The sequence below is a fragment of the Anser cygnoides genome, chromosome 3, assembly GCF_040182565.1.
Source record: "Anser cygnoides isolate HZ-2024a breed goose chromosome 3, Taihu_goose_T2T_genome, whole genome shotgun sequence".
Classification (NCBI taxonomy): domain Eukaryota; kingdom Metazoa; phylum Chordata; class Aves; order Anseriformes; family Anatidae; genus Anser; species Anser cygnoides.
In genome coordinates, this window is record NC_089875.1 from 9,160,073 (window position 1) to 9,178,196 (window position 18,124).

General features: G+C 38.8%; 2 protein-coding genes across 4 annotated transcripts in view; one reads left to right on the forward strand and one right to left on the reverse strand.

Moving 5' to 3' along the window:
• Positions 1-7,997, reverse strand: part of CCDC85A (coiled-coil domain containing 85A) — a 211,361-nt gene extending 203,364 nt beyond the window's left edge. For 2 of the 3 annotated variants that reach the window (XM_066995436.1, XM_066995434.1), the window contains exons 1-3: positions 7,886-7,997; positions 7,621-7,719; positions 3,401-3,505 (exon numbers count right to left, since the gene is read on the reverse strand). The gene's annotated coding sequence lies outside the window, so the exon portion shown is untranslated. Of the gene's footprint in view, positions 1-3,400; positions 3,506-7,620; positions 7,807-7,885 lie in introns of those variants that run through there. The other variant, XM_066995435.1, reaches the window with a different exon arrangement.
• Positions 1-18,124, forward strand: part of EFEMP1 (EGF containing fibulin extracellular matrix protein 1) — a 48,979-nt gene that overhangs the window by 16,513 nt on the left and 14,342 nt on the right. The gene's annotated exons all lie outside the window — the stretch shown is intronic.

Consider the following 18,124-nt stretch of genomic DNA (forward strand, 5'->3'; position numbering starts at 1 on the left):
TTTGCCTGGATCAGCCCAAGACTGTCCTTGCAGAACACCGCAGAAGCTCTTGCACGCACCAAGTAAAACACACTCCAGCTTTATGGCATAAAGTTACAGAACGGTCTCTGTCACATAGTCAGATTCAAGACAGCATTACTGTCCCGTTGGGATGCAAATGGGATGGGTTGGATAGACAACAGCCCTTAAAAAAATGGAATGATAATATGCAGGTTTTTCCATGCCTATAATTTGTCCTTAATTTGAAAAATTAAATTCTTATGTCCCATTGTTAACTATTCTTAGCACAAATTTCACAATTTAGCCCAGTGATGACCAAATGGTTTCCTTACAGCTTCCTTGCTCTCAGTTCACAGCTGTCCTGAATTTCAGTTTGGTGCTTAGTTTGCATTAAAAAAAAATCTGACTCAGCCTCCTTTTTTTTTTTTTCCTAATCAGAAACCTCACTAGACTCAACTACTGCCTGAACAACACTATCTGTAAGAAATCAGAGGAAAGTCAGAGAAAGAAGTAGTGCAGTTATTTGTTCTGGTTAATAACTTAGAGTATTTACAGAATTGTAGGCTCAGGTGGGAAGGGACTTAAACTAGGGTCAGTTCTGCAGTCAGATCAAGTTCATCAGACCCTCAGACAGGGAGGTTATCCAGTCAGATCTTGAAAACCTCTGTGGATGGAGGGTGCACAACAGTTCTGTGCAACCCATTCCACTCCTTGACTGCCCTAATGATGAGGGGTTTTTCCTAACCAGTCAGAACCCCTCTTGTTTCAACTCACCTTAGGCTGGTAGATACCAACAGCAGAAATATGCTAAAGATGCAAAGACTTCCTCCTCTTTTCCATTTTTCATTATACTTCCAGCCCATTTGCACTGGTATCTCAGCATTAGTTACCCATCTATTCAGAATTACTTCATTTGGCTGTAGCACACCAAGGGTGCCAGTCACCAGTGAAAGTTTTCTCCTGAAAGTCACCGTATGTATAGATGCAGCAACAAACTGCAGCAGCAGGTTACCCAGGAAAACCTTCAGCTTTCATATTTTTTAATGCTTGGCTTGCTTTCCTCCTTTACTCTGTATTTTCTTCCATAAAATTCAATTATACACCTTTCTTGGTTTTTACCTACCATGATTTCTGACTGTGCTTTTCAGAACTGAAATTTTTATAAAACTGCACTGCATTTATGGGAAAGACTGTTTCCCTGCAAAGGTGAAGGCGAGGATATGCTTTCTATAAGGGAAGGTAACAATTCTGAGGCTGCCTTGAGTAGCAAAAACATTTTCATGGAAAGCAGACTGGCTAGCCAGAAGCTGAATGTCATTCCCAGCCTCCCATGGCCTGACTCTTGCTACAAATGAACTTCTGCAGCTTTTTCAGTTTGTCTGTTAAAAAAAAAAAAAAAGAAATCTATCCACAAGCCAAGAAAAAATGTAGAATTTCACTAGTCAGCATCTACGGTACTCAATGTGCAAAAACTGAATAAATGCAGATTTATTCATAGCTAGTAACCACTCCAAGCATTTTATAAAGTACTGAAAGTATATTCAAGACTGATTTTAATAAACAGAATCACTGCTTGTACTTCGAGGTGTCATATTAAGACATTTAGTTGTGGTGCCAGCATTTAAAGCACATGCTTGGATCCCAGTAATTTCACTGGCATCTTTGCACATGCCTAAATTTACACAATTACTTAATGCTATCCTGGATAGGAATGCTGTCCTGAATTAGTCCTTCACCTTGTTGCTAGGAACTTTTATTTTAAAGAACCCTTACTAAAAAACTTGCCAGAACAAGTCTGCAATACCAAGCGCAGACTGATCCTATTCACAGGTGGGTAGGAAATGCTTGCAAGTATCAGAGGGAGTAGCCTTAATCTGAAGGAACAGTGCTGTTTATTCAGTTTGCAATTACATTTCTGGGAGAGAGTTTTCAGATAATTCAGAATATCCCAGCTTGTCACATATCTAGCAGTACAATCCCTTTTAGATGCTCTTCATGTAATTTTTCTCTCTTCTGAATTCTTTAATCTCTTCCTCTTTTCTTTACTTAAGGTGGCAACAAGTGCCAAAAACTGACTGAAAACAGCAATTCACGCTGTGATCCTGGATAAATTACTGTACAATTAACAACATTGCAACGTGAGTTTCAAGATGTTAATGAAATAAAGCTGCCCCTTTAGGAAACTAGTTACTTTACAACGTACGATTTATGGTGACTAAATAGGATTGTGAACATAGTTTACAGTGCCAGATGTAAAAATATTGTCAGTTGCTAACTAGATACTTCATGCCACTTCTGTAGGAAGAGTGACGCCTAGCTTGACTACAATAATCATCTCCTCAGTATCCTCTCTGTAAAATATTCTCTCTTCTAGAATTTGAGTTGCAAAATTTTTATGATCTGAAAATCAGATACTTTTTGTTCATTACGAGGAGTAGAATGATGCAGTAGACATCATCCCTGTATCAGTGGTGGTTTGTGACAGAATATGTAGCTGTATCTCACAGAATTTTTTCCATGAACTTCTCACTTACATTTTTTGGCTCAAGAGGGTTTGTTCTCCACAACAGGGCATGAGCAAGCACACGTATATACAACAGGTATGAAGCCTTATAGGGTAGCTAACAAGGACAATTGCACAAATAAAAATAGTAAGAAGTCAAGCCCAAGAGTTTTAGCTAGATATTCAGAATTAACCTATTTACTGAACATTTTGTAGTTGAGATTGTTGTTCTTTGCTTTGAAATAATTTATGTTCTTAATATGTATTCAGCCATCACTTATCTGTTATGCTTTGCTTCCTTTTTATTTTCCTTTCATTGAAAATGAGACTTAACTCCTTAAAAATCATTTGGACTTGATCCTAAAACATTGAATAGTTTCCAGTGCTTTTGAAAACAATAGAATACAAGAGCTTTCATGACTTAGTTTTCATTTCTCTGAGGCGTTTTTGAAACTTTGAAATCAGTTCAGAATATCCTATCTTATTATCTGGGACATGGTGTTTCTTTCTTTAATATTAATGGTTTTGTGTGTCTAAAATTCTCAAATACAGTAATAGTTTGCTAAAGCCTAAGTTTAAATATAGATCTAGCTACAGAGGAATTTAGAAATCTTGTCATTGGTCTTCTATCAGTGTTTTGCATATTTATTGGTACAGTAGCATCTGATTAATTAAAAGCAGCCCCTAAATCAATGGAATTAGTTGGGTGCTATACTCAAAAGTTTTCAAACTAGTTAAGCCTACATTATTTACAGTCCTTTAAAACACTTCACATCTTCTTCAGTAGTCACTTTCTGGAAACATTGTCTTTTGCAAAAGCTTTTTAAATACTTTACAGGCCAAAAATATTGTTACCTCCAAGACTGGTTTTGCTATCCTGTGAAATCCTCCACTCACCTCTCTGTTAGACTGTGAGCTGATTGAATGTGGTACTTTTGTGGTTCAGAGTTTGTCCAACGGCAGTACAGTGGAATCCTGATCTGTGACTAGAGCTTCTGTAAGCTAACAGCACAAAGAAATAAAATACAAAGTTAGACCTCTTAAGCTTATACAATATGTTTGGCTTTGATTAGCCTTGGAAAGGGAAGCAAGTATTGTGGACAGTGATTTGGATTGTTCAGGTTAAAAAAAGTCATAGTACAGGATTAGTGAAAAAAATCACTTTTAAATGCTTTTGCTTTAGCATTGTAAGCAATTCTCCCCACTGTCCTACTTGTAAGAAATTAACATGTTTGTAAATGTGTGCTTTTCTTTTCCTTCACTATAAATTAACCGCCTCACTAATACATAGGTACCTATCTCCTTGCTTTACCTTTCAAATTCTATTCTTTGCTCTTGGCATTACTTGGATATAAGAAGTATCCTCTAGATTCATCTTCCGTTAGTTCATCTCTAGCCTCATCGGTTATTGGAAAATAGCACTTTCATGACAAAAGAGCCAGAAGTCATTTTTTGCCATCCAGCATGTGAATGAGCATGGTGTGGACTTTTCCCCTGAAGTGCACAGCTGCAAAGCCAAGTGGACAATCAGTCACTGGAATTAAATCCATCTGGAAGGTATTTGAAGCAGCAAGACATCTATGAAAAACTTGAGCGTGATGGACAGCTTTTTCCAATAGCTTTGATGGAAGTTTGAATTGAGAAATCTCTTCTCTCACCCTGCAAGAAGTTATAAGCAAGATGTATTTTGACCAACCAATATTGGCCTGTATTCAACAGCATATGAGGCCCTTATGTTCCCCTGTAGGCTTGTGCTCATTAGTTAACCTCTCCAACAGTCATGGAAAGGCTAGATTAGATGTTAACCAAACGTTTATGACTGTCTATATAGTGCTAGAGACAACTGGGCGCTGAAACAGTTATGCAGAGTGATGTACTGATAATGTTCTGGGCATCCCTCAGAACGCTGAGATGCAGACAGGCTACATATCCCTGCCAGTTAGCTCATACACTCAATTTGCAAGAAAATCAGAATCTTTGACCACATGTCTTTCAGAGAGGGGAAGGAATGAACTGAAAACCAAGCCAAATACCTTCTGAAAAAAATGGGGGGAGGGCCTCACAGCTACCTTGTCAAGGAGGGTGTCTAAAGCTTCCTGCACATCTTTCTTTCTGGGGCCACAAGTAAGAGAAATATCTTACAACACAAAGTTGTGGGTTTTGTTTGTTTGTTTGTTTGTTTTGTTTTTAAAGCATATTGAATCTGTCAGGGCCTGTTTCTTCCCTTCCCCATATTTGCTACAAAAACAATTCCTATTTATTCCTGCAGGTCTCTGGAGGCAAAAAGCCTGGTTTGAATGGGCATCTGTATGAGCAGCTGTCTCACAGGAGACCTCCTCCTACATGCATCCTAGGCTCGGTGCTGCTGGTGCTTTCAGTGCCCACCAGTGACTCAGAGCCAGAAAGACTTGCCTCATATTGAGCATCTGCTAATACTAGTGTGCTTCTTGAGGACCGAAATGGTTAATTCTTCGCTATCCTGAGCTATACTGCCTATTTAATGTCAACATCTTCTGGGGAGCGCCTACACTTTGTCACAACCACAAATAGTTTCAAAAACAACAATTTTCTGTAACTGTGTTGTGAACTACTCTTTCTGGAATTTCACCAGTGTGCAGAGTAGAATGGATGTTCAGAGGAACTTCTTGTCCTTTCACAACCATCTTGCAAAAGCTGGTGTTCTCACCAAACTCTTTTGACAGCATGTTTCTCAATGCTCACTTACCTGCATTCTGTACTTTTTAAGATCATCCTGAGACTTGCATAGTGCTGTATCTATTTTAGATTGTTTTTATTGGCAACTAATGTGTACTACCATGCACCCACGTGAACAAAATTACAGAGCCCAGACAACTTTTGTACAGAGTTCCTTTGGCCGCAGCTTCTCTGTGGGTTTCATTTGGCAGAAGTGATATCAAGCAGAAGTCTTTCCTTCAGCTTCTGATGTAAACTAAAATACACCTTATAAATAGAAAATACAGGCACTGAGAGCAGTGCCTGTGGGCAAACAGCCACCTTTGGGCTATGGGAAAAATTCAGTTAGATATGATTCATAAATATAATGAATAGGGTGCCATAAACTTGCTTTGCTCTTCACAAACAAAGACGCATTCTCTGCCTTGAAAAATTAGAAGGGCAGAACCCAGAGGAATAGAGAAAGAAAAACAGGAGGAAAGTGAAAGTGGGAGATTTAAGGCGGAGAAAAAAAGAGGGCTTGGGTCATCAGAGTGGGAAGTACAGCTTTGAAGACCGTCAAAGAATACATGAAGTAAAACAAGGGGCTTTGTTAGGCAACAAATCCTTGTGCACCTCCCTTCTGATGAGCTCCAGGTTTAATTTTGCAAAACTCAGAGTGTAATACATTTCAAAAAGTAGTTAGTTTGTTCTTTAAGCTCTAGTTAAGTTGAAGGCTCCTATTGATTACAGCTGGAGCTGGATCAAGCTTGTGCTGTGTTCTCCTGGCAGACTCTCATTTGTAAATACCTTTCATCTCATCCAGCAGTGATAATGATGTGCTTAGATGATGTGGCAGCAATTATTTAGCTGCTGCATAAGGTTTTCTGCTTTACACTAGCCAAGTACCCTAGAATCAGTCCATAGAAAGGATTATTTGCATTTTCATTAAATTTTATCATTTCATTGGAAGAAATTGTAACAGCTCCACTGTTGCTTAAGAAATCATTTCATTTCTTTCTTCACTCCTACTGATAAATTTGGAAGCAAAGGGCTCTATTCTGTCTTATTTAGCAAGTTTAAACGTGTCACAAAATAGCTTTGTTTTCTGATAGCACACCTCAAGGCAAAACCCCTCAAAACTTCCATTTTCCCCAGTTTTTGAGCATCCTGTCTACCAACCAGCAGAAAAAAAAAGGGGGGGGGGGGGGGGGGGCTGTGTAGGCCCTGGTTACTCTCTGAATGGATTTACACACTTGCTTAATACCATGTAAATACTGGAAAATAAAGCATGGATCTTGTCAAACTGAAGAAGTTAGCAAATATAGAGCATTAGAAACAGCACTAATAGCAAATAGAGCTGAAGTATCTACTGCCAAGTCAGTGAGAGATCCCACGTCCTGCCTGGCAATCACTCTAAATACATCCTTTCTCCCACTTCATCTGACCTTTCCAGGCCAGCAATGTTGTGTGTTAGTTTAATATTTGAAAACTGGAACTTTACTGGTATTTGGCCTACTTTTTTCTATTTATTTTCTAAACAAATGGTAGCCACTCCCTCTTCCAACTAACCTTTTAAGCTTCGCCAGAAATCTGTGAAGATCACAAGGTATAAAAAAGAAATCACATGCTCAGGCAAACAAAAGAAGGTTGCTGCATTTCACCATCCCGACAGCCCTGTGAACAGACTTCAGGAATACTCTGCTTATGCTAGGAAACACTGCCGAAATCTCATTGTCAGTGAAAGTGCCAGGATTATGGTAGCACAGCATCTATTCCGAGGCAACTTCCCAGCCAAGGACCAGAAAAAAAAGAAAAGGGAAAAGCTGTCCCAGTTGCTACTTCTATTTGATTGTGCAAAGACGGCTGGGCAGTCAGATCCCTAGCCTGTGAGCAGAGTTGATCGCAATTTTAATGCAAAGTAATTTGGAAGAAAAAATAGCTCTCTAAAAAACAGAAGTTTCCTTGGGAAATGTTAGTTTTTATTTATTACTGGCTCATTGAAAGAACAAAGTATTTTTCAGCGTCTTTTTTCTTTTTTGTTCCCAAACACAGAAAAAATGTGGCTAAACCCCAGAAAAATCTTAGCTCAGATCCAAAAATAATAATAATTCTCAGTTTCAAAAACCTGACAAAAAATCCTAAAAGAACAACAAATACTTCCCAAGCACCACTCCAACTTCCAGCCTTCAGTAGACTACATGCCCTCCAGCATCATTTCAGGCACCCTTCTTGTCTGGCCCCGCTCTGCCCACAGCAGTTGCCCTTGAGCTCCCATCCTGCTCTCACTACATCCCAGCCACGTACAAGCCCAGCAGAACACATTCTGCTGCACTACACGTACTATCTCAGCGCTTCCTATCTCGTCATTCTTCTGACAGCTCAAGTTATACTTTGAATTGGAAAAATGGCAGCAAAACAGACAGACATTGACAGGTACTTACCAGCTCTCCGGTCAGAAAGTGAGCATGGAAGCACCTTGGTCATCAAACCAGATCACACTGCTGGTCTTGAATTATAATAGTGTTTAATAAACACTACTTCTGTAAGTGAAAAACAGCTGCATTAGTGGGGCTCTTATCTATGTGCCTTGCTCCTTCCCCATTCTTTTCTTTAGCTTCCACTTAGTCCCCCATATCATGATGCATCTTTAACTTTTATGTTCATTTTTCTTCATAAATATTCATTCTGCCTTTTATTTTCTTTTACCTTCAAAGAGTAAGTTTCTCTTTCCCTGCTGCCTTTCCCTCTTTTGATCCTGCTTGGCTTCATCTCATGTATGTTCTCTTTCAAACTGAGGATTTTTAAACTTCATTTTAAGCCTTCTTCATGTTAAGATGAATTAGATGAAATCTAATGAATTAGATGAAAATTGATTCATGAATTAGATGAAAAATTAAGAATTAGATGAAAAATTGGATTTTCCACTTAAATTTAAATGGAGAGCCACCTAATGCAAATGTGAGGTTCTTAAGGCAAGGCAGACAGAAATGTACAAGAGACGGTTCCTGGTGTTTTTGTTAGATCAATACTATATAATACTGCTTGTTTGTAGCATAGTCAAATTCACATTGTCACAGCAATCTTAACTTCTGCACATCCATTTCACTTCACTTGAACTGTGCAACCTGAACATTGTGTTTTTCTATCCAAGCTCTTCCAATCCCCTCCCTTCCCTAGAGTATATTTTGGACCAAATCAAGGGATGTGTCTTTTTTAAGTACTATTTCCATAATTTGCTTTTATTATTCTATCACTCAAAAGTTAGAGAAGGCATGGAAGTGAATTTCTTTTAACCATTTCATTTTGATTTCATGAGAAGGTAAAATACAGGCCAGTGGCCTTTGCTTATACTTTAAAAATAGCTAAGTTTTGGATACGTTTCTCCAAAACAGAGCATCTGTGAGTGCATACAGCAACACTAAAAGAAACACATGTAGGAAAAATTCATAACTAAATAGTGCTTTCAAAGGCATTTCTGAAGTTGGAACAGCATCAGGAATCTGCTTATTTACGTAGGGAGCTGTGGAGATTGCAGAGTGTTGGTACTGCCAACAGATAGGATGATTAGTGCTAAAAACAATATCATTTAGATAAGCCTTCTCCTTCTGATAGTTGCTATTGAACTCGACTTGAACTTAAATGTTCTCAACTTGAGGACTACAGTTCCTAAAACAGCTCATTCACCCTGCAAAGGCAGAAGGAGAGTAAGATGTTATTGATAAAATTCATCCCTTCTATCAAATATCTTCAGTTCCTTATCTTTTATCTTAAATCCCTTATATTTTAAGGCCACTTTTTCTTACATGAGCAAAGGGCAGGTGTGGGTTCATGAGCTATGTCCATACAACCAAAAAAATCAGGCTATTGTATTTCAGAATAGGGTTGGATATTACAACTCCTGCTCAGTGCATCAGTTTGCTTGCTGCATTAATTAGATGTTGTTCTGTTGATAACTAGCTGCTTTTCTGTTGGAAGGCCATGCATACCATGGAAGCATCACACAGACAGATGAGGCTTTCACCAGACTGCATCCCCTGTTGCGGTGCCTTTGCCAGCAACTCCCACAAGGAGATGCCTCCCTCACAGTAAGGAGACGCTTGATTCCTCACAAGAGCAAGTCTGGTTAGGACTAAAACAATTTAAGACATGCCAGCATGAAAAGAAAGGAGGATTTTTGCAGGAACTGATATTCTGAGGCCACACAGAAAACAGCTGGGGTTCAAAGTGTGCTCTGAAGTACACTTTTTGGGTAGGATCTTAGTGTTTTCCTTTGCAGGGACCCAGCAGCTACCACTGTAAGTGCTGTGAAAGGGCTTGCACAGATTTAATAAGCAATTCTTCAACTTCCTAATTAAAAACCACAATAAGCTTTCAGGCCTTTATTTCCCTAATATTACAGGTTGTAGCAGTAATATTTTGTTCAGTCAAGCCTAGCTAAAGGAAAATGCTTATGAGGTTTCCAAGGAGAGAAATAAACAAAATGGAAATGAATAGGGAACTTGGAACTTTTAAGTGTATGTAATTAAGAAAAAAAATACGTCCTTCAGATAATTCTGGAAACTATTAGGAGATATTCATAATTCATAACCAGTTGTTTGGTTTTCTTTCAAGCAAGGGGGCAGCTTTACATCAAACACTGACTAGCTTTTCCATTAACTTGAATAAACAAAACAGTATGCTTCAAGTTAAGTGAACATCTTTTTCTTTCTTTTTTTTTTCTTTTTTAATAACTGGATGAATTAAAGAATAAGAACAAGACATTTACTTTTCAAATAGGAAATTAGTTTGCATGCTATTTCTTCATGTTAAAAATACTTTGGAACACTCACAAAAACAATGTTAAGCTGAATTTATGGAAATGTTCCATATCAGTTTTGAAGATGATATGCCAGATGTCGGGGAGAACTCTTTCATCTGCAATAATGGAATAGTTTAATCCACCCTTGTTGTTTTTGAGTATAGTCCAAGTGTATTGGTCATCATGGGTGGGTGATCCTCACTTAGGCAGGCATGAACCAAAAAGCACAAGTTGTTAGACCTCTAGCACAAAATCACAAGAAAGCAACAGCAGGAAATACTCTACTGAAAGTAAAAATAAGCTATTGCAATGTAAATCAAAAAAGGTTTACCATTATGACAACTCACATTTTGAAGCACTCTGAGACTTGCAGATGCATTGCACTGAATTATTGGATTGTAACTTGAAAGCAAGCATGCCCCCATTTATGGCCCCATTAGAAATAAGCAAAAAATACAAGTTGTAAATACATATAGATCAAAAACATTGAATATCTGCCTTTTTAATGAGCAGGGAGAGTAATAATTAACATTTTGTTCTATTGAAGAAAAAAGTGCTCTTCCCTTTGAGAAGTTTTAAACACAGACGTATGTTACACCTGTGGTTCTTATTTTTATGAATATAGGTTGAAGTACCATGGATAGAAAAACCTGTTGTCTCTTGGCAATAGTTTTTTTTTTATGGCCTTGTATGAGACTAATGTTGTCACATTAACCATACTACTTTTAATTATAACAATCACTTTAATTACTATTACTTGAATGATGTTTTACATGTAGCATTCATTTAATTTAGTATGTTTGTGGTTGGATAACAAAGTATATCTTTTTAGCAGAACACATTCCTACAGGTTTTGTTGAGACATGGCTTCTACTGGCAGGGGCCTGGAGAAGTATCCAGCCCAGGGCAGGAGTTGTTTAAGTCACAGTACAGTCCTAGGCTTTTCAACTTCCCATACCATTTCCAGCATGGACAGCTACCGTGCAGAAGACATATGAGCAGAATATGTTTGGGCACTGATTCAGGTTGAACACCCTTATCTTGTTACCACTGAAGTGTTGTCCTGAATGTGATAATTTAAATACTTTCTTAAGGATAGAAAAAAACGTGTTCAGTTGCATATAGCATCTCAGTCTTGACCGTAGTCAAAAGTAATCTCAGAATCAAAAGCAGTTTACCTTTTGCACTGCAATTTACAGACTGCCTGGCATACTCTTCTAGAGAAGGAAGCTAGCACCACAGATGGAGGCAAAGTGGAGAAGAAAGGAAGTAATGCATCAATTCAAAGCTTCATTCATTTATTTTTTTTTCAGCTGCCTGCCACTCCCAAACAAACATGTGGGAGATGTTCTAGCGCTGAAAGCTATGGCTCACTCCTTTATTTAGCTATTCTATGTGATAAGTCAATTCAGTTTGGACATACCAAAGACAATACATAATTGTGACAAAGTACTGCAGTCCAGACTTGATTATTACAGCTTGATCCTTTGTTAACTCTGTTGAGTAAATAGAGGAAGGATGCTTTTCCTGTACCTTCATATTCATGAAGTCACTGTGGTTGGGTAACTTTCCCAAATTCATAGTAGTTGCTAGCACTTTTTCAGCCCAAATGTAGAAATCATGCAAGGAACTATGAAGTTGCACTGCATTAGATTTCCTCCACACACACACACACACACCACATTTTCTACATTAATACTTTGCATTAGCTCTAGTCTGTTATGCCATGGTGTCCAGGAGTACTAAAAGACAAATCTACAAGGAGCACACTTTGCTATACGCACAAATTTATGAGAGGGAATGTTTCGGCTTACCAAAAGAAGTTACACCATTTTTCATGAAAATCATTTTAATTTAAACATTCTACCTCACATATTTGCTTAAATGTAGGTCTTGGCTCCTGCATATGTTTTTCTTGTGCAAACAAACATTTGTGCAGGTTACCTTCGCTCAACTGTGAAAGCTCGTTACCAGGGCAATCGGTCCAATATACTTAACATGAAAGGGCCAAAGGAAAATTTAAAAGGGAAGAGAAAAAACAGCAATAAGAAGGGAGTTTATGGGCTGCTACGGTGTTATACAGAATTATAGACGCTACCTCATGACACCGGTGGATAGTGAGTGCACTGTTACAGCGCAGGTCTCTGCTATTAACAGGTTCTGCCACTCCAGAAGTGAGAAATTCCTCCAAATATTTGGTCTCTTGGTACCTACTCACCTGATGTTATGTAACAAATTTTCTGCTGGTATTTACCACCACAGAACACAGCCTCCCAACACCAATGAGTTAAAAGTTGTCTGGGCATCCAGCCCAGATGAATAACATCCCAAATGTTGAAGGAAGTAGCAAGGGAAATAGAAAAGCCTTTGACAGAAATTGTTGATAGCTTGCTAAGGCTGGGGAGGGAACCAGGGAATTTGGAGGTTGCTAATGTTGTTCCTATGTGTAAGAAAGGATCAGGGAGGATCCAGGAAACGACATAGCAGTGAGCTTGGCTTCAGTTGCAAGAACAATATAAGAAACATAAATAAGGGACCGAATACTTAATTTGGTAAAATAAAGTAAGCCTATGCTAATGGAAGAACTGTAGTACTCTAATTTCTTCAAATATTTTACTCTCACCTGGTTATTTCTGAGAAATACTCATAAAACATCTAACAGGCAGAGAAAGAAAGCTAATGAAAGGGACAAAGTGAAAGGAATTACAGAAGCCTGAAGCTAAGTAAGTTGTCCAAGATACCTGCAATGCTGTGGAGATCGTTTTATGTCTGATATCAGACTCACTGGTGCCATTGCTTCCGTGGGAGGCGATGTTTTCAGTTCAGATGTAGCTATTAGAAAAATAGACTGAGTCATTTTCTGCTCTCACTCACACTGAGAGCTCAGAAAATTTAAACTGATTAACCAAAATATTTAGCATTTACATTCAAAACATTGACAATGACAAGTGCAACACTGACATTGGTGGAGTTATTCTGGGTTTTGATTTGCACAAACCATTCAGGAGCTGGTTCGCTGGCACTGCTCAGCAAGGACAGAAGAATTTGGATCCCATCAGGTCATTAGAGAGGTGTCTTTTTGATCTGGTGGAATATTCTGCTTACAAGATTGCTACAGACCAGAACAGAGAAAGCGACCCACAAACATTATCTGACTGGCTTGAGGAGATGACTATACAAACAAGGAGAGCATGAAGATGATGTAGTCAGTTGCGGTACATTGAGAGCCAGTGAGCAGCAAGAAGCCAAGCACCCCAGTCCCAAGAGTAAAACATATTTGAGCTAGTTAAGAATACAGGTCTCCAGCTCTGAGCACAACATGCAGGTACAAGATAGAAGAGAAAATATTTAAGTGGCTTAAATCAAAGGATAGATGTGGACTGGATTTTTTCTACAAAAGTTTGAAGCACTGATGAAATGCATCCCATGGATTTATGTATTTCTCATAATGATATGAAAAAAATCACGGAGATTAAGCTGTTGCATAAGTGAGCAAGCAGCATGAGTCAGGGGGTTTGGGAAAAATGAGTCACAGCATGAAGGGAATCAAGCCAGGTTTGTAGCTCAGAAAGAGACTAGGAAAGAATTTTATGGATGTAGATAAGAGCCTGACAGAATGGATTGCAGGGAAGAAGTAGAAAAACTAACTAACTCTAAAGCAGGGAACCATACACTAGATTTAGAGAAAGCTATAGCTAAAAGCAGGTCAAGCAAAATTTTTGTACACAACTAGTGGTTGAAATATAGAGCAAGCTGCCAAAGTCAGCAATGGAAGGACATAATTGTGTAAATCACTTCAAGAGGGAGTGTGGGTACATTTTTGGAAAATGAGGGAATCACTGGGTATAGCTATTAGTGAGGCTTGTGGAATTAAAACTATGAAATGCAAGTTGGTTTATATTTTGAAGGAATATAAGAGCAAGATCTGTACCCCTCCGTGGTTCTCACATTTTTTTCTGTGGAAACTTCAAACAGTAACTTCTGGAAATCAGTGTCATCTTAATGAGCAGATGGTTATCAATATGAAAGTCTTCTAAAATGCACCTTCTCAAAGAGCCTGGAGATTATTGCAAAAGGCACTATTTATATTAGGATGAGTCATGGGGGTCTGATGGCGATATTTACCAAAGTACAGTCAATGACTTCCATAAACATTTCTGAAAGAGCAGTGTGCCTTACTGAGAGACCAGTCTCCTTAACTGTAATGTCCCTTTCCCCTTTCTCTACTGACTCCAACTCTTTAGATTAACTTAAGTTTTTTATGCAACATCAATCATTGCAATTCCTGCACTCTCGCAGTGTTCCTCAAGGATAGAGTACTGTACCAACTAACTTATTTGGGGAACAGTAAGGTTTGACTGAGAACAAGCCTGCAAGATGCATACAAAGACTGTCATAATGCTTATATATAAGGGATTCTAAATTACAACTGTTCAGAGAATCCAAATTCTGAACTTTCTAATCTCCCAAATACTTGATTTTGAAACTGTAACCTTCTATCAGGGTAGTATTCTGGATGTAATACCCATAAGCAACATAGGGAGATTCAAGCACTCAATCCCAATACCAATGTAATAAATATTTTTAAAATTTATAACTATTTAAAGTAAAAAGACATCCCCATAACACCAGTTCACTCTCAGGTGGCCTACCGAAAGGCTATGTAATTATCTGAGTTCAATTATTACAATGATCAAGATGCTGAAGATAACCCAGCTCAATTTTCAAATACGTAAGATCTGCAAAAGGATTGATAGAGACACCCAAGTTATTTCAAAGGAAATTGTTCAACTACAGAGGCTATGACTGTCCGGAGAACAACTGTCCAGGAATAAAATGGCTTTAGTCACTACTGAATGCATCTTGACTCCACCGAGGTCAGGCCAGGTAGCCTGGCTAACCAGAGATGTAAAGATTCGCTTTACAGTGTTTTGACATGCAAGAGAATGAATTAAACCTCTATCACAAAATACACATTTACATTAAAGCTCATATTAGAACTCATAGGCTCAAAGCAACATCTGTCTCATGATAGCTTCCCTTAAAGGCCCCTGGATTTTCATACTTGAGAAGCAACCAGTGAAGTTGAGAGGAGAAGCCCTAGTTGTGGTGTTTGTTCAGGCACGGTTGGTCAGAGAGAACGGAGAGCTCAGCTGCCGAGCAGCGCTCTTTGCTGTCATGAGCTCAGCTACTCAACCTTTTACATCTCTTTTTTATTTGTCTTTTATGTAAGCAAATGTCAACTGGTCACAGCATCAATAGCAGGGTAGTTATCTATTATTTGAGCAACATCTTAGATACACTGAGTTTAAGAGTTCATCTATATTTCATATGTTGCCTGCATCGATGATCAAATACCAACCAAGTTCTTCAACAATTTAATACAAACCTACAGCTCTTGTTTATCCATACTGAACAGCACAAACTTTTAAAAGATTAGTTGAGATTAGAAAATACAAAGAAATAAAGAAAGAAGGATGCTAAGAGAAGATCATTTTCATTACAGGTTACCAATGTAATTTAAATTGCCTACCTGGGTGAGCAGATGTGTAATATGTAGAAATGATATTTATATAGAGGTGTCAAGGAAAGAGTTGAAAGTGTTTTCAAGGTAGAGATTACAAGGTACTTGCCTGAGATAGAAGCTTCAGCTATAGCATCAGTTGCCGGAACACAGAAACAAACTTTGTCATGATGACACTAAATTTGGAAAAGAGGATGCAAATGAAAGATGCTCAAGAATGAGCTTGTAAAAGCCCGTTATTTTCTTTCTAGATCTGTTTCTTATACTGCACTCATCACTGTGGTATCTTGAGTGCTTTCCAGTAGTGCATTAAGCAACATGACAAACATCTGTCACGTCTGTTCTCTCACCCTCTCCCCAGAGAGACAAGTGTGTGCAGTGGAGTGTCTTGTTTTAATTTTTTTAATTATTATAAACACACATGCACGTACACACATTATTAAACATTCATGCTAGAGAGGAAAGGTCAAACAAATTTATCTTGCTCTTAGGATTAAAGCTGGTGAGCTCTGTGATGTTCCTATAGGAGTTTCTATCACAGCCTTGCCCCAGCTTGCTATGCCTTCGCACACGTCAAATCAATCTGGTCATGGGTGTTTGCAATAGGTGGAAACCAAAAGGATGGCTTCCCAATATGCTCATTTACTTTTCACATTTAAATCCAGGGATTTTGTCAAGGAAGATCAAATGGAATGAGATGGTAAGATTTAAGGAAAAACACATGCTTTGTGTAATCACTGTTTCATCCCAGTATTTATTGCATTTGATACAGATTAAAGTAGGAATTGACGCAGCTTCCAGATCCCTGTCAGGATCAGAGGGCACTGTGCAACTTGTGATAAATAAGCTAGGAATCTAACAGATTGGAAAACTGATATAAACTGGAAAAACAAGCTCTTAAATTATGAAAAGGCGACCTTGGAGTTACCAATTTTCATACAGTGGGGACATAAGTGAGAAAACAATCTGAAAGCTTCAGATTAGAGCTCAGTGAGGCTCTAAACAACTGCATGTAGGCAGTCTACCTACTCAAGAACCGTGAACAAACACAGAAGTGCAAGTCCCAGGTCAATATTGGCAATGCCAGTGCAACATTATGCTACTTTATATGGGGGGAAAAAGCATGTGTTTGTGTCTATTAGTAAATAACAACCCTGAGAAAAATGGTGCTGATCTATCTCATCCCAAGCATTGATGTTGCCTCCTTTGATGACTTCCACTACTCCATTGCTTGAATAACTTTCAGGACAATTAGAAAAAAAAATGTTTCTCTAGTGGAGGATGATTAAGGTCACATTGATGTGTGCCAAGAAGCTTAATATTTCTTTGGGCCTCACTAAGAGCATAGATGCAGAGATCTGTGCAGCAACATCACATTGCAAAATCCACCAATGCTTCTTTCCTTACACAAGGGCTGGGCTGCTTCTGGTATCACACCAATACAATTCACATTTGGCATCACTTTCAGCACTGAAATCTTCCACTCGCTTCCTCACCCTTGTATCAATCACAATAGTAGACATGGCTGTAATTATTGCAATACTAGAGATTTCAGAACTGAATGTTCCAGCACTGAAGCCCTCCTAGCATAGCTGCCTGTTGTTCTCCTCCCACAGTATTTTCCTTGACACACAATCCTCAGGCCATCAGCCTTCCCTTCATATTAGCAAGTCCTTAGCACAGATGTGAACAGAAGTGCTCCAAGCAGGCCAGGCTGCTGCCCTTCCCCAGCGAAGGCCAGAGGCTCCTCTCCTGTCCGCCTTTACTTCCCACCTTAGGCAGTTCAGGGAAGATGCAGGTAATGCCACAAAACAAGAGGACTGGCATTCTCAAAGGGCTCCCATCAATACTTTTTCCCCCACGTACCTCTTTCCCTAACAAGCCTAGGAACTATCTCAAAAAAAGCCATCCAAGAAAAACAGCCAAAATAGCAAAAAGTACCATGACAGCGCACAGTAAAAGCACGGATAAAATCCACCAAGCATATTCCACATACTGATCTGCATTTTCATGACATGTAGAAGGCAGACAGGACATACATAGACAGCCACAGCTGAGTTGCAGTCCAGTTCAGGACCCTAACTGGAGTAAGAAGCTTGGGAGAGCCCTAAAGGGCTCCTTGACACAAGCCTCATGAAAAGGCTGTTCCTATAAACACGGACCTTCGTGGCCATAGCATCAAGTCCACCGAGAGTTTCCGAGTAAGGAGGCGGCTAGCAGGCAAACAGGAGTTTAGAACAATTGTTTTTCTTTCAAACTGAACTTACCATTCGGAAAGAAATCAAAGATCCTGAGTGCATAAGTCAATCTAGCTTGTTTTGTTTTAGCTGAGTAGCTTATTATTCCATAGAAAAATAAACTAAATGGAAATCAAGCCGCGGATGCAAGTGACTACACAACAACTTAATGTATTGTAACTAACCCACCTTAAAAGCTAGCTTATGTTAAGTTCACTCATATATGAAGTTGCTATGGATCCAATTTTCTGCTCTGTACAATCCGCAACAGCGTGCATACTTAAAAAAGAATTTCAACTGTATGAGCATTATAGCCCTTTTATTTTCAGCTTCTGCAGAAAGTAGTACATGCAAAGCCCAGCGAAGTCCCTGCAAAGACTTGCATT